Here is a 23,298-nt window from a genome sequence, read left to right on the forward strand (position 1 = left end):
AATTGTCATTAAGCCAAATGGTAGAACATATTCCATCTGCGCACACACTTCCATTGCATAAAGTCCAGGAGACACAAAGTACTGGAAATACTGACAAGATAAAGCATAATGCCTTTTGAAAATGTATTATTTTGTTAAACATTTTGAAGAAATAAGGAAAGGGGAGGAAGGAGAACAAGAAGCCCCGTATTAATTAAAAAAAAAAAATCTATCCTTGAACTCAGAAGACAGTTACACATTTTTAGAAAGGAACAATGAATTACAAAGATCAGAGAGGCTTAGAAGACTTTGACTAATACGTATCTAACCTTTAAAAAACATGTCAACCTTTTGACTCAGCAATTCTGTTCATGGGAATCTAGCCTAAGGGAGTAATTGAACGCATGTACAAAGATATACATGAACAAGATGTTCATCGCTGTGCTATGTGTAAGAGTAAACCTAAAAGCACAGAAAGAAGGGAGTGGTTAAATAATTATCATAGACTTAGTCATGAAAATGACAGTTTGGGTTACAGCTTTGTGGTTGAGAGCATAGCCTCTGGAACTAGACTGCTTAGGTTTAAAACCCAGCTCTGTCACTTACTAGTGTGTGACCTTAACCAAGTTATCTTCTCTGTCTGTACCTCAGTTTTTAAAATCTATGCAAGGAGAGTAATATCATCACCCAACATATAGCATTGTCATGAGCACTGGATCAGTTAATATTTATAATGCTTAGTCTGCAAACAAAAAATCACAAATATGTTTTATTTCATGAAAGCCATGTGCAGGAGAAAGCTGCAAAAGAAGAGACTAACAGAACAACAACAACAACAAAAGAGAGATTACTCCAGATAAAGAGTGCCATCAAAAAAATTCCTACTGAAGGATGGACGTAAGATAAATCAGGAGAAAAAATAAAATACAATGTGTAGTCTCATGCCTGGCATATGGTAAATGCTATACTAGCTGTTATTATCTATGTTTAATGATAAGAAACTATTTATGCTACATTGTTAAGTATTAACAAATCAGATTATAAAATAATTTATTAAATATTATCTCATTTTAATAAAAAGTTAATATTCATATACATAGAAATTATCAAGAAGGCAATAAACCCAATTATTAAGGCTTGCTATACCTGATAGTAAAAATGCAGGTGATTTCTACTTTTTCTTACTTTTATTTTACAATTTTCTGTACATATTGCTTATATAAAAATTAAAAATAATGAGAAATAAATTTGTAGGAGTGCTAGTTTTTTTTTAAAGTACACTGACTAAACAAATCACCACCTCAAAAATAAAGTAGATGTAAAAAGACCCAACAAAAATAACTGTTGTAATAGCACATACAGCATGTACAGTATTCATGCAGGAAGAGCTAGGAGTGAGACAAAAGACAGTTACTTTTGCGCAAAAGGCCATGTCTGATTCCCTTGGCCCTCTTTTAAAAATTCTGTGAAACAAATATCAATGAGTAATTCTAAGCAGCCTGGGAAACAGGTGTCTCCTCTCATGAAAGGATGGGGAGGGAGGGGGGAAGATACAGATGCTTAGAAAATGATCAAAACCTTTAAAAGATGGGTAATAAGACCATTGAAATAATCCATAAAGATTCTGAACATGTTAAGAAGAGGAAAGAAAAACGGGTTAAAGGGGCCTGGAAGTGCAGGTTAAAACTCGAAAGCCACCTTAAAAAAACCTTATGTGCTAAAGGTAACTAAACCCCAAAAAGATGATGCTGCTGTTCTGGTCTTTGAGGGAAAACAAAGAATTCTGGGATTAGCCCACAGAAAGCTTCTCAATGTCTGAGAAAGACTAGGGGACAACCGGGACAATAGGGAATAGGTGGCATAAAAGTGCATCTTTCTGGATCAAGAGCACAGCAAAAATAAAGTAATACCTCTGTTGTTTCCACTGAACTTTAAAGTAATACACCATTGCTGAAAAACAGAAAAAGTCCAATAATTTAAAAATGTATACTGCAGAAAGTTCCCAACCTGCGGGGGAAAAAAAGGCACCATTAAGAGATTTGTGTGAATCCTTCCAGATTTTGTTCTGTGAATAGCTGGAATAAAAATTTACAAAAATGGTTTCATACCATACATACTGTTCTGCAATTTGCTGTTTGAATTTCATGATATTGCTTCAGCATCTATCCATGTCAGTACACATAGATCTATGTTATTTTCTTTTTATAACTGTTGCTTGGACTTCCATTACATGAGTATAGCAAAATATACTTAATTCATTTATGTTATAATTTTTAATTGATGGACATTTAGACTATTTTCCACTTTGGGCTATGATATGGTTTGGGTCTGTGTCAATTCAAGTCTCATCTTGAAAACTGTAATCCGTACGTGTTGAGGGAGGGACCCCGGTAGGAGGTGATTGGATCATGGGGGTGGTTTCCCCCATGCTGTCCTCATGATAGTGAGTGAGTTTTCACGAGATTTGATGGTTTAAAAGCAGCACTTCTTTCTTTGCTCTCTCTCTTCCTTGCCACCTTATGAAGAAGGTGCCTGCTTCCCCTCCATCTTCCGCCATGATTGTAAGTTTCCTGAGGCCTCCCCAGCCATGCAGATCTGTGAGTCAATTACACCTGTTTCCTTCATAAATTACCCAGTCTCAGGCATTCTTTACAGCAGTGTGGAAATGGACTAATACAGGCTACTGTAAACAATGCCACACTGATACAGGTGCAGTATAGATTCGGGAAAGTTGAACTGCTGGGTAAAGGGTCTGTGCATTTTTTATTTTAAAATGGCCTTCAAAACAAGTCAAGTCAATTGAAACTCTCAGCAATGGGTACAAGAATGCCCATTTCCGGCCGGGCGCGGTGGCTCAAGCCTGTAATCCCAGCACTTTGGGAGGCCGAGGCGGGCGGATCACAAGGTCAGGAGATCGAGACCACAGTGAAACCCCGTCTCTACTAAAAATACAAAAAATTAGCCGGGCGCGGTGGCGGGCGCCTGTAGTCCCAGCTACTCAGGAGGCTGAGGCAGGAGAATGGCGGGAACCCGGGAGGCGGAGCTTGCAGTGAGCCGAGATCGCGCCACTGCACTCCAGCCTGTGCAACAGCGTGAGACTCCGTCTCAAAAAAAAAAAAAAAAAAAAAAAAAAAGAATGCCCATTTCCCCATACCCTCCCTCACCAACACTGGGCTGTTATCAATATGCTCTTAATTTTTGATGCCTCAAGACTCAGTTAGAAAACTCACAGATGAGACTAAGAATGCATTTGCAGGGAAGCAAACGGAGACACAGAAACGCTCCTGGAAGAGAACCTGTGGAAACATATGGCCGTGGAGTGCAGGGAACATACGTGAATCCACACGTTTGGGTGGCAGCAGCTGGAAGGCTGTATTCTTCCAGGCATTTTTAGCTCCAGAAATATGTTGATTTGATGGAATCACCTGAGGAGCAAGTGTAAAGGAATTTGGAGACTGATTAATGAAGAAAAATTAAAGAACACATGTGCTCCACTTGGCTAAGTGACAACTGAAGAGGAAATACCTGCAAACATCCGGGAGAGCCAGATTCCTTCACTTGGCTCAGTGGAGGATGACTAGACTCATAGAAAAACACAGGCAGAGGCTTTGGAAAATGAGAGGAGTCAAAGCTTCACCGATGTAGAGAATGATCTATCAAGGAAGTTGAAGATGACCTATTTTCTTAGAACATTTCAAATAAAGCTTTGTATATGGCATCAGTAGATCATTTATGAAACAGAGAGGAGAAGGACTGGGTTTCTCCCTCTGCCATCCCCTCTCCCAGAAAAGCCAGATCTGTGCTGTCACTTTTGATTTATTGATGCAAACATTTGTAAATGGGCTGCAGTAGGCTTTTTCCAGGGAAGTTGGGTGAAAACAGGGTTTTCAATCAGGCATGGAACAGCCTCACAATGAGACGACAGTTCAGAATTTGTTGGGTGATTAGCTTAATGGGCCCAGAACGGGTTGGGATCCAAACGAAAGCAAACAACAACAGCAGGAGTGGGATGTTGTGTCTGTGCACATGCTGCAATATGTCTTCGACACATACATTATGCCCACGCTTGAGTCCTTAGCAGTATGTCCTCACCGACAGAGTGTATGGCCTCTAGCTATGATCTTGTCAGGCCAGCACGGTCAAATGGTGCCAGGCCTGAGCTGTGAGACTATGTGGAGATCATCCTAACCGCTGTAAAACACCCAGATCTGAAGGCTGTTAGAGAGCTGGCTTGCTAATGCTTGTCCCCTGTGCAGGTTCCCTGCATTCCCCCGAGAAATTAGACATCCACATATTCTCTTTGGAAACTCTGCTTGGGTAAGGGATGAAGGCCTGCTGTCGGTCTGACTACGAATCTCATATCAGGGATTTTTCTGTTTGAGTCCTACTTGCAGAGAATAGTTGGTAAGACAAATTCCAGGAATTATTGCTGCACCCTGAGGCTGGGCCCCAAAAACAAGGGAAGTAAGTGATTTTCTGAAGATGATGAAGCCATGGAGGTCCTTGGCCTGGAGTCTGTGGTCACTAGAGGGCACCGGGGCCACATGGAGCTTCTGTCTTGAGCCACTTATTCTGTGCACAGAGGCATGATGAGATTCTCCCATTCAACAGGTACTTATTGGATAAATGCAACAAGCCAGTCCTTGGGCACAATACGGTGAACAGGTAGAGAGGGCTTATGAAACTCTGTACGATCTGGCCCCTGACCACCTCTCCCTGGTCATCACATTTCTCTCTCCTCCTACCACTCTGGCTTTTCTTTTGCTCCATCAAGACCATACCAGTCTTAGGGATGTCACACAGTCTCTTCCCTCTCCCCTGCACATTGCTGGCTTCCTTATCATGGTATCTCAGCTTAAATGCTCTGGCTCCTCAGAGATATCTTCCTGGACCCGACAACCTAAAGCATTTCCCCAGATACTCTCTTAAATTCTTTGTAGAGCCTTTTCACCATCCGAAATGTTTTGCTGTGTGGTTATATATTTCTTTAAGTTTTGTCTTCCCGTGCTAGACAGATAGCACTGTGAGAGTAGGAACCTCATTGATCTTGTCCTCCGATGTGTGGGTCACCCTTAGCCTGTTGGGTACTTTTTGTGCATTAGAAAAAGCTGTCTTTTTCAGGCAGGGGTATAGCTTGGCAATTAGCACCTGTGTGTAGAGATGTTTCCTCTGAGGGGCAGAGCCCCAAGCCAGAGCATGCGGCCTGGCGAGGGGAGCCCAGGCTGTGTTCAGCCCCCACTCGCCCTCTCAGCTAGGCACAAATGGCCCAACTGAAGTGGCCATGACTGCTGTAAACCAGGACACAGCAGGTACTCAAAGTGTTAGACAAGTAAAAGACAGAAACTCAAAACTTGCATTCTTTTGAGGGCCCCAAACAAATAACAAGGCAACTGTAACATAGCAAGAGGATGCATACAGGGAGCATTGATGGTGGTAGGACTCCTCAGCCTTTGGAAGGCTGCATGGGCCAGGGGCAGTCAGGCTCTTCCCACACCCTGATGGATCACCTCTGCCTTGAGTAGTCCTGTTCAGCGTCCTTCAAGAGCAGTTTCAGAGGAGTGAAATCTAACAGCAAGGCCTAAAGTCCCCAGAGACAAAGAGAAGAGTAAGCTCTGTTGCCACAGCACTGGAGCCCAGTCAAGCAGGTAGGCTATTGCCTGGACATCTACTACAGAAGCCCACAGTAAGGAGTGTCTTTGTGGATGAATGGGCTCTTGGAGGATACACAGGCTGAGGTGTGGCCTACGGGAACCACAGGCAAGACAGGACATGGCACTGAGAGCCAGAAGTGGCTCAGCTTGCTGGCTGAAACAGGCTCTGATGTGTCTAGGTGGGTGGCCAGAGGGTGTTTTGGAGGGGTGAGGGATTATATTAAAGAAGTAAGTAGGGGCCAGATAATTAAGCATTTTACAACCATGCTAAGGACTTATCTCTTCTAGAGGGCAGGGAAATGCAAGCAGGGATAATACAGAGTCCAGGTTGTATTTGAGAAGGATCATTGCAGTTGAGAGAGAAAGTGGACTGGAGGATGAGAAGATGGGAGAAAGAGAAGAGGCAGTGAGACCAATCAAGGGACTGGCCAGTAACCGAGGAAGGTGACACTAATGATCTGAACTTGAATGGTGGCAGTGGCGAAGGAGAAAATGGGATGGATGTGAAGGACATGGAGAAGACAGAATCTACAGGACTTGATGATAAACTGGATATGGACAGGGAAGGAAAGGAGGGAACATGACTTCTAGTTTGGGCAGAGGAAGATGAATGGTTTTTGGCTTAAGCATCTTGATGGGTAGTGTTGCCATTCACAGAAAGGGGCAGACCAGAGGAGAAGCAGGCCTGGCAGATGGCAAGGCTCTCAGCTTTTGCTGCTGGAAAGCGATGGCTGAGGAATGGCCAAGTGAACATCTCTAAGAGACCTGCAGTTCAGAAAAGAGGCCTGGACTGGAGATCCAGGAATGGAAACCCCAGCATACATACGGCAGCTGTAGCCACTAAAGTAGACACATGACACAGGGGGAACATGAGAGTGGGGGAGGGAGGCCTTTAACAGAGCCCCTGAGGAGCACCAGCACTGAAGGGATGAGAAGAAGAGGGAAAGAGGCAGAGACCAGAGCGATAGGAGGGAAACCCCAAGATGGGGTGACACGAAAGGCAAAGCACAAGACATTTAAAAAGGGGGAAGTGGTTAACAGAGGCGGCAGCTGCTCCAGTGAGATATGTGTGGGGAGAGCTGTTGCTGCAGCAACATGGGGGTTTCTGATGACCTTGCAATGGGGTATGGGAGGAAGCCACAGGCAAGTGATGTGAAGGGCAAGTAGAAATTGAGAAAATAGAGCTTGTAAGAGGGAGGTTTGATGGAGAAATGAAAGCAAATGGTGGCAATACAGGGAGACAAGGGGTTGAGGGAGAGAAAAGACACAGGAGCTTCAATTCGGTTATCATCATCATTACCTTTGCCAAACCACTGGCCATGTCCCTGGTCTCCCTCTCTCCCAAGGCACTCTCCCCACTTGCTGGTACAAAGTGCAGATTTCTCACAGCCGGATGGAGATGCTTTCCTGGTGGACAATTACCTCTTTTATTATTCACACACTTCCTCCCCTGCTATTTCTTTGGAGACAACCTCACCACCACTACTTCTATTCAACCTAAAGGCCTGTCTCTCCTCCCCAGACATTCTGCCTTCCAGTATCTCCCTGCCTCTTTACAAATTATTTTCATCAAAGGAATGTTTTCCTGGCCTTCTTCCAGAAGAAGCCCTTTGGGGTATTCATTTATTCGTCCAACAAATATTTACCCAGAGCTTACGCCCTCATTGGCACAAAACAGTACACTAGACATGGGTGCAGATATAAAGGCAAGATGCAGAATATAACCATAGGAATCAGTTAGGAGAAGAAATAAGACATCAACTTATTCATTCATTCAATGAGCACTGCCTGCCTGCCTGCTGGGTATCCAGCCCTTGGCCACATGTACACATCACCATAACACAAGGTAGAAAGTGGAGTGTTATAAGATCAGGGCAAGATTAGACCTAAAGTGCTGCTGGAATGGAGGGAGAAGATTATTTTAATCAGTTATTTCTTAATAGTTATTCCTTTATTCATCCCCTTCCTGAAGAGGTTAGCTCTTAGAGAAGGAGGCAATTTCGATGTATCCCCAGTCAGCTCTCCATTCTTGCCATTTAGAAGAGCCAGCATTTTCTCCTACTATAACGATATATTTTTTGGTGCATCTTGAGTTCACTGTGGGCATTTGTGTCTCTTCTGATATACAATGGTTGTGGCAGTGATAGACAAACCTCTCATTAAAGCAACCCATAGATCATGGCCCTGGCACTTTTATTCCTGGCAAGCCAAGAAAGATTTTTTTGGCCATAGTATATTCGGAGTCAAATAGTCCTGAAGCAGAGATGGAAGAGAAGGTGGAGTCTTCCTTCAGTGGAAGGAAAGGAATTTTTAAGTGCCCGCTTATTCCAGATTCTGGGATAGGTCCCTTCCATACATTATCTGGCATCTTTACAACTTTCCTGAATCATCTCTCCATCCATTCATCTGTTTGTCCATCCATCTAACCATCCAGCCATCCAACCATCCACCCATCCATCTACCCATCCATTCTTCCAGCAAATACTTATGTGCCAGGCACTGTACCACAGGATAAAGATACAGCTGTGACCAAGGCAGGTCCAGTCACTGCTTTCAAGGTGCCTTCAGTCCAGCAACGAAGGCAAACGAACATCAAACAAGTGATTGTAAGAAACTACAAAAAGTGTTATGAGAGACAAAGTTTAGGGTGCCCAGGAAGCATGGAGCAGAAACATCCCTGAAGGTATGTGTTTTTATCTCTTAGAAATGAGGGAACTAAAAGAGATTATAGTCACTTTCCCAAGGTCACATGGTTGGTGAAAAAGTAGAATTCAAATCCAGATCTGTTTGGCTCTGGAGTCCCTTGATTTTTATCCCTATGACCCTAGTCCCATAGGGGGAATCAGCAGTACAGAAGCTAAAGTGAAATTTTCAGTTCTTTCTTATGTCTGGTCTGCTTCAATGATAGAACATGGTTTAAACATTGTAGAAAACAGCACTAAAGAATTAGAAAAAAACTCATGACATCATTTAATTTTCTGCCACCTTTTAGAACAAATAAAGTAAAATCTCACTGAGATGCCCCCCTCCCTCTCTCCCTCCCATCCTTCTCTCCTCCGTCCCTCTTTCTGTCCCTCCCTGTTCCTCCTCAAAGACCCTCTGCATATCAGGCACTACGTGCAACTCTTCCCCAGATTTCATTATCAGTAGAGATACTATTGATCTCTATTCATAGAGATACAGTGCTCAGTGCTGGCCTGGCAACAAATGGGCTCTCTGACCTAGCAGAGTCATTTCTCGTAACTGGCACCGTTCATAACAATTGGTGCGGTTAATATAATTGTAGTAATTCATATCAAGAATGGGCATGTCGGCAGCCAGTCACTCTGGCCCATGCTTGCTACATCCTTGTTTGTCTTACAGGCTGAAAACAGAGCCTGCTGCAGTGGAACTGGACTATCAGAGGGCCACCGGCTTTACCTCCACACGTGAAGGAGGGAGCTCCAGAGAGGGGGAAAGCAAGGAACCACAGAAGGATGAGAACAAGGCAGAGCACCGTGCTCTCATCAATAACCAAGCAGAAGCCTGAAAGATGACAGTGGGTTTCTTGCCCCAGCTCCACTCCCAGTTCTGGGTGATTTTGGGCTATTCCCTCAACCTTGACCCACATGGGCCTCAATTTTCCCATCTGTGAATACAGAGACGGGGCTAGACACTCAGTAAGCACTCTCCTGGTTGGAAGCTCCAAGACACTTTCAATTCTCAGTCTCCTAGCAGCTGCATTCTCCCTACCCAGACCCTGTGATTGAAGCTGTTCGACGTGACTCAAAGCTCAAAGGCAGCATGTGGGTGCCAGCAGTTGTGGTGAACCCATCCTTCCTTCCTTAAGGAAACAAGTGCACCCTTTATGTGCCAGGGAATTACCTACATGTTCCATATATGTGCTGATAATTAGTCTAAATGAGGACATGCTTTATGACAAAATACACTCCTGGTCTGTGAGGGAAACTCAGGAGGTGAACTCCCGTCCTCTATCTTATCCTGTATTTTCCCACTGGGGAGGTGGGAGCAATTTGTCTCTTGGCTGTGTGCCAGCTCTTAGGAGCACTGTCCAGGTGGTACACAGTTGCCTTCCTGGTGGTCTAGCTCTGCAGCACCTGGAGGACAGGTAAACCTGCTTAATTTGGGGGCTCAGTGGTTAGCAAGCACACCTGGCTAATACCTTCCTGCCTGCCCTTACTAATGAAAGTGCCACTTTAGCCTGGGCCTGCTCTGCAATGCTTGATTTCTGTTTGTTGAGAACAGGGCTGCTGAATACTGAGGCCCCCCAAGCAACCTCCCGCAGAAGGCAGTGTGCATTTTCCTGATGAGATCTTCCCCCAAAAGATTTCTGAATATAAAAACTTTTCACAACATAAAGGAAATGGTCAGATATTTACTCATGATGCTTAATTCAAATAGGTATATAAACCTGAATTCATTAATTCAGTTATTTGTACAAATTAAAACTCATGCTTAAAATAACACACAAATTTAGAAATACTGCTTTCTTCAACTCACATTTCATGGAACAACTTTAATTTTTCTATGTGTATATTTGAGCTTCAAATGATTTTTAGTCATCTAAGACATTCTTCCCACAGCACATCATGCTTGCTTGTTCCTTAATCTTTTGAAAGAAAAAAAATTGTAAAGTCCCTGTCCAAGGCTGCCACTGGACATTTTATCCACTCACAGTCACACTTTCACATTATATAAGAACAGCTGGCTTTTCTTCATTTTGAAGGTGGTCTCCACAATATAGCCATATTATTACATTGCTATATTGGCATATATATTATATTGTTATATACAGTACTGTTATTATTATTATTTTTTGAGACAGAGTTTCATTCTTGTCACCCAGGCTGGAGTGCAGTGGTGCAATCCTGGCTCACTGCAACCACCACCTCCAGGGTTCAAGTGATTCTCCTGCCTCAGCCTCCCAAGTAGCTGGGATTACTGGCGTGTGCCACCACACCTGGCTGATTTTTATATTTTTAGTAGAGACAGGGTTTCACCATGTTGGCCAGGCTGGTCTTGAACTCCTGACCTCAGATGATCCACCTGCCTCAGCCTCCCACAATGCTGGGATTACAGGCGTGAGCCACTGCGCCCAGCCAGCATTGTTATAATATGGCTAACAAAAAAAAAATTGTTATATTGCTTTTTAAAGTGATCTTTAAAAGTCTGCTATGGAATACTATGAAGGCACAAAAAGGAATGAGGTGGCTAATATGGAAAGCTCTTCAAGATGTTAAATTTTAAAAATGAGGCAGAGCTTGGGGTTTCAGTACATGAAACAGGTCTGGAAGAGACTGCCAAGGGCTGAGGTTGTGTCTGTCTGCAGAGGAGATCTTCGAGGCTGAAGGTCAGGAGAGGTAGGGAGATTTGGTTTTCACTTATATCCTTTTATATCATTTACATTTAAAAAAAAAAGTGTAGCAAACTTTTTAAAAGGTTGTTTACAATTACATTTAGCACTTGTTATATAAATATACCTAGGTTAAATTTCTTAGCTTCCTTTTTTAAAAATGATTAAGTGACCACTACAAAGGTCCAAAACTATCACTGATTAAGATCATTTCAAGTCTATTGTGACTTTTCCAGAATGTTATTGAGGGTTCAAAATAAATTAACTGAGTAATCCAATGGCATGACAGGCTTTGTATAAAATAAAATCTAAGATAACATTCCTTTTGTGAAAGATAATTTTGACAGATATCATGTAGTTATCTTAGCCTTTATTAATAGCCTTTCATTACGTTAAGTTGTTAGATGTTTTGCATGCAGTGTCTTATTTAATACTCACAACCAGGGCTGGGTGCAGTGGCTCATGCCTGTAATCTCGGCACTTTGGGAGGCTGAGTTGGGGGATCACTTGAGGTCAAAAGTTCAAGACCAGCCTGGCCAACATGGTGAAACCCTGTCTCTACTAAAAATACAAAAATTAGCCAGGCATAGTGGCACTAGCCTGTCATCCCAGCTACTCAGGAGGCTGAGGCATGAGAATTGCTTGAACCTGGGAGATGGAGGTTTCAGTGAGCCGAGATCGCATCACTGCACTCCAGCGTGGGTGACAGAGCAAGACTCTGTGGCAAAAAAAAAAAAAAAAAAAAAAATACAACCTGCTTATAAAACAGGTATTATTAGTCCCATTGCACAGGCGAATAAACAGAGGAATAGTGAGGTTGCCCAGAATCACATAAATAATCACATATATTAATCATATAGTGGAGCTGAATATTCAAATCTGGCATTGTCCAGCTCTGAAAAGCATGCTTTTTTCATTACAAAATTCTGTCTCTCATACTGGACCCTGCAATGTCCTAGGACTCCACATGTATTATCACACTTCATTTCCAAACAGCACTATGAGGTGGGTACTCTTATCCCATTTTACAGACTTGGAATCTGAAGCCCACAGAGGATGGGGCCTTGCCCAAAGTTAGCCAACTCATTTGTATCCCATAAGAATAAATTATGGCCAGTAACATGTACACTCAACAGTTCTCTTGGGAAGACTGACCTATCATATTTTATCATAACAATCAAACTCGTTTATGTCACAACATTCAAGCTGTTACTTCGGTCTCTCTATAAGTATTTGAAGCCTGCCTTCATCTATTTCCAACCTAAACCTTACCCCTTATTGTAAGACCAGTAAAAATAGATGGGGCCCAGTCAGGCTGTCTAGTTGGCTCTGATTCTTGAAGCCTCCTGAGACTGGGAGCCTCCGGTTTTCCTCTCCTTCTGGGTTTTGGTGTTCTGTGGTTTCTTATCACTTGCTTTAAAAATAACTTCTTCCAGGGAAAATATTTCTAAAGATCACACGCGCTGCATTAGCAACACTTCAGACACCTCATCAACCATACCACAGAGCAACAAACAGCACAGGAAGCGTGTCTGTGATGTACAGGAAGACGCAAGAGTAAGGACCAAACAGCCGAAGCAATCCCTCACAACCTGCAAGATGCTAACTGAAAGCTCCACATTAAGCTCTGCGTTCGCATGCATTTATCGCTTCCATGCCAAATGCTTGAACAAATGTATGCAGGAAGGAAAGCCTTCCCGTCACCCCGTGGCAGCCTGGGTGACAGCATCAGTAGGTCTATAATTAAAGGGTTAAGAGTAAGGCAAACAACAAGTGGTCCCAACGATTTCCGCAAGAGAAAGTATTCGCATTACATAACAGAGTGAGAAGAATAGACCCCCTCTCTGTGCTCTGCTGTTATCTGAGTGTTGCATGTCTTCATAGAGTTGGGGACAGCTGTACTGCGTGCTGGCAGCAGTCATATCCTCTTGCTGTTTGCACAGTGGAACATTTGTCTTCCTAATCGCAGCATGTGAAAGTTCCTGCTTCCACTACCAGAGTCTGAAACTAAAATTAAAACAAACCTTTCCTTAATAGGTAGCTCCTGTCTGAGACTGTTTGTACTGGTACCCTCTGTTTATCTATTTTCAGCAGCACGGTCATAAGGAGGAATTGTATATTTACACACCTGTGCCTTTATAAAAGATCATTTGTTCATGTTCTCCTCTGTCCATTTAACAAACATTTACCCTTCACTCTGTTCCTGATCCCAAGTTAGGCACTGGGTACACACAGATGACAAAGTCCTTTCCCTGAAGCAGCACCCAATTCTAGAGGGGAAGCAAGCAGAGGGGAGTCTATGGAGGAGTGCATGCAAGGGTGGCGGGTGCCGGAAGACAGGAGCCAGGTTCCTGGCAGAGGCGAGTGGGAAGCTAACGAGGAAGACCTCACAGAGATGACACTGGCGCTGGGCAGTGAAGGATGAGTAAGAGTTTGCCAGGCCATGTGCCAGGGAGGGAGAGGAAGGTGGAGGTAAAAGGGTTGGAATGTTGTTTTCACTTCAAGTGAAAACTTGAAGCAAGTTTTCTGAGAAAGCAAGGAGACTTTCTGGTTAGAATGTTAAGCTTGTTTTTGTTTTTGTTTTTTGGACAGAATCTTGCTCTGTTACCCAGGCTGGAGTACAGTGGCACAATCATGGCTCATTGTGATCTCAGACTCCTGGGCTAAAGAGATCCTCCTGCCTCAGCTTCCGGAGTAGCAAGGACTACAGGTGCGCACTACCGTGCTTAGCTAATTAAAACTTTTGTTTTTTTTTGTTTTTTTTTTTTTTTGTAGAGACAGAGTCCCACTATGTTGCAGGTTGGACTTGAACTCCTGGTCTCTAACTCCTGGGCTCAAGCAATCCTTCCACCTAGGCCTCCCAAGAAGCTAAGACTACAAATGCATGCTACCACACCCAGCTAATTTTTAAAATTGTTTTGTAGAGACAGAGTCTTACTGTGTTGCTCAGGCTGCACTTGAACTCCTGGGCTCAAGTGATGCTCTCACCCTTGACTCCCAAAGTGCTGGGATTACAGGTGTGGGTCACCATGCCCAGCCTCAAAGGAGTGTTTTCTCATAATGGATAGTTAACCATTTTTATTGGGAGTCAGTTCCTCAACAAAAGCCATCTTTCAGTACCTGTCTTACATAGCCAAATACTGGAGGATCAGGCAACCTTTCAAAGCTGACAGATTTCAGGCTTGCAATCTGTCACAGGGCAGTGAGAGGGCCACAAGGGAGATTCTCCAGGAGGACTCTGCTGTCTCACCTTCTCTTGTAGGCAAGTGGCCCATTAGCTCTTGCTGCTCATGGAAAAACTCCCATCACGACTGTCCCCAGTGAGTATCTCCTGGCTTCTGGTAGAATGAAGAGGTGTGAGTCCCAGTGCAAAGCTATCCTACTGGAGCTGTCCGTGTGTCCCCTCGGTTTTCCCTGGCAGCTTTACTCTCCTCAGCACCAAACAGAGCCAAATGCTTGTACACACCAGGTGCTCAATAAATGTTTGTTTGCTCAACCAACTGGGTGACCACTATTAAAGTGGAGGAAGAAAACTAAGATTCTCTTTAGGAATGTCTGCATAGCCATCAGTACTGCTTTTTCAGTGCGAGGTGCAACTGAGGCAAATCATCTCCACTGTTTACAATGTTGACAGAACTAGTCAGGCACAAGCTGGCGGATCTGATTAAAGAGGAAAAGAACAATCGAGTTTATTGTAAGTCTCCTTCCTCGCCAGGATTTGCAGAGCGCCTTACCTGACACATGCAGGCTCTAGTACAGACTACCAACTAGTATGGCGAGGATCTGGCTGTCAAAACTCAAAAACTAGAAAAGGAAAAAGGAAATAAAACAGCCAGAAATGACTAGATTTGGGTTCCCCAAAAAACATACTGAAAGGTCCTTTATCCTCAGTGTTTGTGTCTGCTGAAGAAGCACTTACTGAGAGCTTCCTATGTCCATGGCTTCGTGCCCTCTCTGGCAGGAAGTGGGCGCTCATCTCTGGGCCCTATCGGATCATTTATACCAACTACTAGTAACATCTGAGATCAAGAGACTGAGCCTCCAGCAAGGGCTGTTTTTTAGGTGTTCATATGCAACCTTTGGCTTTTCAGGAACTGGTTCTATTTTCAGAATTAATCTGTTATATTGCAATAGGCATTTCTACTGGGCCCAGCACCATGACAGAGAATCCATGAGTGACTCTACATTGTTCCACTCCTGTAAGCACCACTACATGAAATAGATGGCTCCAGAAAGAAGGCATGCTCCGTTCTTGACTACCACTGAAATGTTTACTGACCATTTTAGATGCCTTTTATGTCACCAATATTTTTAAAGCTATTATATTCAACCTATTCAAAAAGTATCCACTGATTAAGATAACTTACCTCTCAACACTTAGGAAATGAATCATTCCAGGTGTCAATAATGTCTTAGAAACAATGCAAACACCAAGTATACAAATACACTCCTGCACATCTTCCTGTCCACACATGGAGGGGTATTTCTGCATTTGGCCTTCCCACTCCACTCTAGTCCTTTGACCCTAGCCTTTACACTTAGGGGACAGAGTCACGACAAGCATGAAACTTCCTTTTGTTGTTGTTGTTGTTGTTGTTGTTTGAGACAAGGTCTGGCTCTGTTGCCCAGGCTGGAGTGCAGTGGTGCAATCACAGCTCACTGCAGCCTTGAACTCCTGAGCTCAAGTGATTCTCAGACTTCAGCCGCCTGAGTAGCTAGAACCACAGGTACACACCACCACACCTGGCTAATTTTTAGAACTCTTTGTAGAGATGGGGTCTTACCATGTTGCCCAGGCTTCTCTTGAACTCCTAGGCTCAAGCGATCCACCTACCTTGGGCTTCCAAATTGCTGGGATTACCGTGCCTGGCTGCAACTTCTAAAACCATAGAATTCCACACAGAATTACATTAAGAATGTTTCTAATTTTTCATCTTTGTGGTTTTGTGATGTCAAATTGCCATGACTTGATATGCCAACATTTTCTACACTCATCATGTGGGGTAAAATAGTCACTATGAAATTGAATTTAGGCTCCCAGCACTTTGGGAGGCCAAGGCAGATGGATCACTTGAGGTCAGAAGTTTGAGATCAGCCTGGCCAACATGGAGAAACCCTGTCTTTACTAAAAATACAAACATTAGCCCAGTGTGGTGGTGAGTGCCTGTAATCCCAGCTACTCAGGAGGCTGAGGCAGGAGAATCTCTTGAAACGGGAGGCAGAGGTTGCAGTGAGCCGAGATCACGCCACTGCGCTCCAGCCTGGGCAATGGAGGGAGACTCAGTCTCAAAAAAAACAAAAAAACAAAAAAAAGAAAAGAAAGTAAATTAAATTTATCATTTTATCACTTGGCTTTTGAGATGTATTTAATCTTTTCTTACAGCAAGGTGGTCAAATCCATTGATTGTCAAAAGCCAGGTAGTCTTCAAAATGTCCAGAACTGCAGGACTCCATGCACCCAGCACTGCACGTTTTCTATCATGATTTACCCTTTTCTCACCAGCTCACACACATTCATCTTGTCCCTGACTCTCAGCCATTACTGCTGAAAATCCAGAACTCACCACTATGAAAGATACTGCTTCCCTCAGTCACTGGTTTATGGGTGGGTTGGGGTGAGGGTGGAGCATGAATTGGAAAACCAGAAAGAAGTCTCCAGCTGGAGAAGAAATCAGCCAGGAAAGCGCTAGTGGTAGGAATAGACCATGTTCAATATGAAACCGTGCCATGATTTCCTGAATTTAGAGCAGCATTCTGCCCCTAATTCCCAAGTCTGCTAGCACATTATGTTCATACAACCTGCTTCCAGTTTTTATTTTTAAAACTATACAAATAGAATGGGCTCACTTAAAGCAATCAATTTCATCTGTAGTTCTTTTTTGGATCCTTTTTCCTCAAGAGACCCCAATTTCTTCCTGAAATGCTCTTAGCTGCATGTGCCTCTCCCACTCACTGTGTCATCTCCTCTCCAAAACATGGTCATTTTCTGAGAATAAGACTCTGAGCAGGGCTCTGAGACACCTTTCAATAGCAGCCCCGGCATGAAGCTCTAGCGGCTGTGGGCTCAGAAAAGGGCGGGTCAGAGTATGGTGGCGTAGTCCTCCACTGACACCCGGTGTGGGACAGCCATGGAGGATGGGATGCAGAACCAGGATGTGCCTCCCCTGTTCCCATGCTGCTCTGCACACCCCAGCCCAGCTCTGTTCTGCTGGAAACCCAGCATCCTTCACTTACTCTCTACTTCCTACTTCCCTGCTCCACAGACTACCACTGTCAGAGACAGAAGAATGCCTCTCCCTGAGCTGTGAGAAGGGAGAGACGGTGGGTGCTTCTCAGCTCAATGCAGCCCATGTTTCCTTTGAAGGAACATGAATACCCCATGCCCTTATCCTCACCTCCTTTCTGACTCCCTGTGCTGAGAGAAGGATGTCTTCCTAGACAGGATCCCAAGCCATGATCGAGCATTCGTCTCTGTAGTGTACAGATGCTCCTCAACTTATGACGGGGTTATGTCCACATATTGAGTATATCATCAGTCAAAAATGCATTTAGTAAATCTAACCTACCAAACACCATTTAGCTTGTCTTAAACATGCTCAGAGCACTTACATTAGCCTACAGTGGGGCAAAATCATCTCACACAAAGCCTATTTTATAATAAAGTATTGAATTCTTTACACAGATGGACATTTTGTAGACATGATGGGATGTGAAAACATAAAATATACTATCCAAAAATCACTTGGCAACACAGTACACTGTGGAGGATGGGCTGTTTACCCTGGAGATTGTGTGGCTGACGGGGAACTGTGGCTTACTGCCACTGCCCAGCATTGCAAGAGAGCGTTTTAGGGCATATCACCAGCCCGGGAAAAGATCAAAATTCAAAATTCATAGTATGGTTCCTACTGAATGCATTCCGCTTTTGCATCCTCATAGAGTCAAAAACTGTAAGTCGAACCATGATTAGTCCGGGATCGTCTATATTAGCAGCTAGCAGCTGTATTTAGAGTGCTCCGTTCCAGGCTAAGCACTTTGCAATTATATTTTCATTTCAGCCTCCCAAGAACCCCACAGGGTAGGCACGATCCTATTCCCTACTTTAAAGAAGAGCAAACAGAGCTTCAGAGAGAAAATTTCCCCAGAAAGCCCAGCTGGTAAGGGGCCAAGCTTGGGTGGAGCTTGGACAGTCTCGCGCCACTGCGGGAGTTCTCAACCACGGCTCCAGGAGGCTGTTTATTTTCTCCTTTGGATGGATGTAAATCATATTAGAATATTGGTCTTTTTCTTTCAGATCACACAAGCCAAATACTCACCCAAATTGTATTTCATTTTTTTTTTTTTAAGACAGAGTCTCGCTCTGTCGCCCAGGCTGGAGTGCCATGGCACCATCTCGGCTCACGGCGCAATCTTTGCCTCATGGCGCGATCTTTGCCTCCTAGATTCAAACAATTCTCCTGCCTCAGCCTCCTGAGTAGCTAGGATTACAGGCATGTGCCACCACGCCCGGCTTTTTGTATTTTTAGTAGTGACGGGGTTTCACCATGGTCTTAAACTCCTGACCTCATGATCTATCCACGTCGACCTCCCAAAGTGCTGGGATTCCAGGTGTGAGCCACCACACCCAGCCCCAAATTGTATTTCTTAGGGGAACATTGCACTTCTCTTCTTTTGACCACCCCCTGCACTCCCTCCCTCTCCCAGTCAATCCAGTGAAAAATCACTGTTCGTAATCTCCCGATTTTGAAGGGAAGAACTGATTCTCCAACAGGGGTGGTGTCTGCTTCTCCCAGGGGTCTCTTCCATGCCAGGGTGTTGACCTCTACCAACTGCACTACTTCAGTTCCGTTTCCTCTGGCTTCAGGTTGGGTTCAGTCAATGGAAGGCAGGGGCAGGAAAGAGGGGATGGCGGGACTGATGCTGGAGGTACTGCTCTCTCCCTGCTCCAGTGCTGCAGTTCAGACAGCAGACTTGACCCCACACGGCCACCACTGTCCCAGTTCCTCTTCTGTGGCTCTAGCTGTCCCCAGGATCCAGTAACACGATTTCCTCTTGTTGCCCCTCCAGGCCTGGGGTTGGGAATGGCTTCCCACTCTTGGCCACTCCCAGATGCTTCAGACTCTTAGTTCTCTCGACCCGCCAACACCTCTGTCAGCAGACCCTCCATTAACTTCTCTTCAACATCACAGCTGAGTGTGCCTTCTGTATCCACAGGGCCCTGACAGATGTCCTCCATCACCCTCTAGACCATAGCAAAGGCTAAGACAAGACCAGAGTATGACTAAGATAATTTATTTTTTGTAGTGATCTGACTTGCTTTTTATAAACTGGAGTCATATATGTTGCCCAAAAGGAGAGGGAACTTGGACATCCTACATTTTCCATAACTCTGTCTCTGTTCCACATGGCAATGTAGGGAGAAGTTCAGTCCCACAAGCAAATTCACTCCCCACTGCGACGTTTAAACGGGTTAAATTTAGAGTATGAATAAACATTGATCCTTGCTGTGTACTGCATAATTTCACATCTGTAATAAACTTCCCATGCTATACCATACATCTTTAAATGGACTCACTGTATGCAAGGAGACTTTCATCTGAGCCTCTGCTTTTTCTAAAAATAAAAGCAGTAACACCACCAACACTCTCCCCTTTCCTTTTCTGTGACGTATTCTGAGCACAAGCAAGGCCTCAAAGTTAAGGGGTTGTTTTCCTTTTCTTCATATAATATGCCTGCACAAAGCTGCAATTATGGGATTTCTAAGAATTTCAATGATATGTTCTTGATGCTAAATTATTACTTTGTTTTTCTAAAACACACACTTACACACAACATCCAAGAACATGAATTTGTCTCTGGAAGGTCAATCAGCGGCCAAATTTAATTTCAAAAGACAAGTTTCAGAAAGGCCACCTTCATGAATTCTTCATTAATTGCAATAAATAAATAAATATCCATCTAAGCGGGGGACTCTATTTTTCTTATGTTGTCTAATTGTGTAAGGTTCTCAGAGTGGTAACAATTCCCAACCGTACTCACACAGAAATGACCCAATCTGACCCTGTGCACTGGGATAAAGGTCAACGGTGCAATATCCTGATCATCTTATACACACAGAGCCCAGTATGAAAGCACTTTACTGCGAACCACTATGCTGAATGAGGCCACTGTTATTTTACAAAAAAGATTGGCAAACATAATACATTTCAAGATAACTTTAGGATATTAACATACGGTGAGGTGGAATACATTATTTCAATAAGAAATGGGTTACATCAGTAAATGTGATTAAATACACAAAATCCTGTTACAACAACCTGACCAGCTGTTGACTAGGTACTTTGAGAAATAGGGAAATATAGAAGATGATTCTTACCTTCAAGGAGTTTATAGTCTGGTCAGGTTCGAGCATAAAAAGAGAATTAACAAGCACATGAACATAGATACTGAAAGGTGAGATATGAATAGTCCAGACAGTGAGAGCTCTGGGAGTTTAGAAAAGTGAGAAACCACAGAAACTGTCATCTAGATTCCTCAAGAAAAATATTTTTTCTCTGAAAAGCAACAGTTCCTGTTTTAAGAGTTATAAGAGGAAACTGTAAATGACCTAACTCAAACATGTTTTCTTTATTGCAGAGATTTGCCGACTTAACAGTATAATATTAAAACACTTTAGAATCAACCAAACAATGATAAAAATGCACTTATTTCTTAATCTCTTTCTGCAGTTTACAGACACACTATACATTAATTATTACTGAGCTGGCAGGAAGTACACACAACTCAAGAACAGCCGGCTTTCAGAGAGTGAGGGCGGTGAAATTATATTCTTTCCTCACCACTTTTCTATTGATCTTCTTAGAGCAATTTCAGAAATGCCGCAAACAAATAATTTACACCTGATAAGAAAAGACAGGCCCAGAGAAGATAGGTGATCAAAAAATGAGAAAAATCTCTGGCTGGCCCATGTTCTGTTATGAAGGGCACACTGTCCCAACTGCTGACTTTTTTTTCTTTTCTTTCTTTTTTTTTTTTTGCCTGATCTGAAGGTTTAATGCTAGTGTGGAACATAAGGAGGAGTTAAACTCTTCCTGTCTGTTTGCTGTCGACACTCATAATTTGCCAGCCATACTACTATTTCATTTCACTGTAGTGCATAGCAAATTGTGATCAAGCTCAGTAGAAACAGAAGCCATTCTTGGGTTGGGCCAATGATGTTCAAAATGCAGAGGAGGGAGTCTCTTTTTCCTCCTCCTTTTTCCTTCCAGTCTATCTGCTGTCCCATTCATTTTGACTTATTTGGACTTGAAAAAGCAACATTTTTCAGTCTGCAATGAATAACCTCAGACAGTTGTGAAACTGCTAAAAGGATTCTATGTGGCCCTTTTAAGTAAGAGCATGATTCTTCAGGTAGCTCATAATCAGTTAATGGTGCCCCAAAATATTTTTAGCTGTCATAAGCACCATGACTGTTTTCTGAAGAATTTAGAGATGCTTCTTCAGAAATGACAGCAGTTATTGCAAAACTTTTCTTTTCATCAGCAGATGGTGGAATTTCTTTTTTTAACTTCCAATTATGAAAACATGTCTTGACTTGTTATTTTAGCCTATTGTAAGCATTTGACCTCCAGCATAAGTCACAAGGAGAAACAACCGTGTTTACTCGAGACTCGATTTATAAATTAGTGTGTTGATCAGGGTCTGAATTAGCCCTTTCCTGTTGTTCTTTTTTTTTTTTTTTTTTTTTTTTTTTTACTTCAGCAATAGTGTGTAATTCAAAATGTCAGGAAATGGTAATAAAAGAGTGAAGTTTTTTTCCTGCCTAGTAATTATGCTTGAGTATTAAAGTTATAATATGCAAAATAAAAACGATGGTTATTTAGCATCTAAAAATTTTTTCTTCACACCATACTGTTGGTATAAAAGCCTCTTTTATACACATATCTTTGATTATCTAACCACATGTGCATTCCCTATATAAATTCAGCCCAAGTTAAACTCTCAAAAGAAATGCTTTTGTTGTATCTTCATCTCAGTCTTTTTTGGCCATTCATCAGCCTGAAACTAAGGGGAAAGAAAAAAAGACTTTGAACTGGAGTAAAATGAACTCGCCTATACTCTTGTAAATCTAATCTAAAATGAGAGTGTACATTGGACAAGCAGTCTTGTCTAAAAAAGGAAGTGTTTGCCTAAGTTGAATAAAGAATGACCATGTAGAAAATACGATTCAGACTTCTCAGATTCCCGATCCAAGGAGGAGGGTCATTGTTACAAGGCCAAGCAGAAATGAAGACGCTGCCCAGGATGAACTCTCTTTAAAGACTCACAGGCTACAGTCTCAAAGAACAAGCATTTTCATGGACACTACCTCCCTCTGCGCCTATGGAGTATCTCAGCTTTCTGTTCAAAACGTCTATAGAATCCATGTCTGACAATCAAACATTATGCTTTGGAGAGGTTATTTTCTCTGAAGGTCCTGATTTTTTAAACTTTTTTTTTGTCTTACCCATCTTCTCTGGAAGGTTGAAAGAAGCACAAAGAAACAACATTCCGGCTACAAAATGAATAAAAAATAAGTGCAAATACCAAACTGTTAAATTAACTTTAAATTTTACGATTCAAGGAAGAAATTTTAAATGTGTCAAGTTGTAGGCGGCATTTAAGGCCATAAACTGGTTATTATCCTATAGCATTTATATGGTGCTCTGGGCTCCAGATGCTTCACAACCACTAATTACACATTTCTCTGGCTATCCCAATATGGGAGCACAGCGTCATTAACCACATTTTACAGGCAAAGAATCAGGACTTAAGTGACGGGCCTCAGGTTACAGACTGAACAGAAGGTAAAAAGAAGGAATCAGATACTTAGAGTCTCCCAGTCCAAGCACACATCTTGTTTAGGCTTATCTTGAAAATGGCAAAGAATTAAATATTGTTCCAGATATAAAATATTTTATCTCAACAGTGAGAAAACTAGAAGCTTCGGCACTCTCCAGAAGCAAAACCAAAGTCCCCGAAGCTGATCCAGAGCAATGGTCCTCAAGTGTTAGCAGACATCAGAGTTCCCTGCAGGGATTAGCAACATACAAACTCCTGGCCCTTATCTCCAACTTTTCTGGTTCAAACAGTCTGGGATAGAGCCTGAGAATCTGCATTTTTAAAAAGTTCCCAAGGGATGCTGATGTCAGTGGTCTGGGGAGCTCACTTCTGTGAAACTGACCTCCTACTTCACCTCAAAGCCCTTTCTCATACACCTCGGGATCATCCCTCTCTCCAGCATTATCTCCACACTGGTGCTTCCCTTCCTATTGG

General features: G+C 43.0%; 1 protein-coding gene and 1 long non-coding RNA gene across 3 annotated transcripts in view; one reads left to right on the plus strand and one right to left on the minus strand.

The window, feature by feature from the left end:
- CHN2 (chimerin 2) overlaps window positions 1-23,298 on the minus strand; it is a 314,374-nt gene that overhangs the window by 162,948 nt on the left and 128,128 nt on the right.
- LOC144339879 (uncharacterized) lies at window positions 11,381-15,642 on the plus strand. The gene is made up of 2 exons (XR_013415422.1): window positions 11,381-13,408; window positions 13,576-15,642. It is a non-coding gene; the product is annotated as an uncharacterized LOC144339879 (long non-coding RNA).

Source organism: Macaca mulatta, chromosome 3 (genome assembly GCF_049350105.2).
Source record: "Macaca mulatta isolate MMU2019108-1 chromosome 3, T2T-MMU8v2.0, whole genome shotgun sequence".
NCBI classification, from domain to species: Eukaryota; Metazoa; Chordata; class Mammalia; order Primates; family Cercopithecidae; genus Macaca; species Macaca mulatta.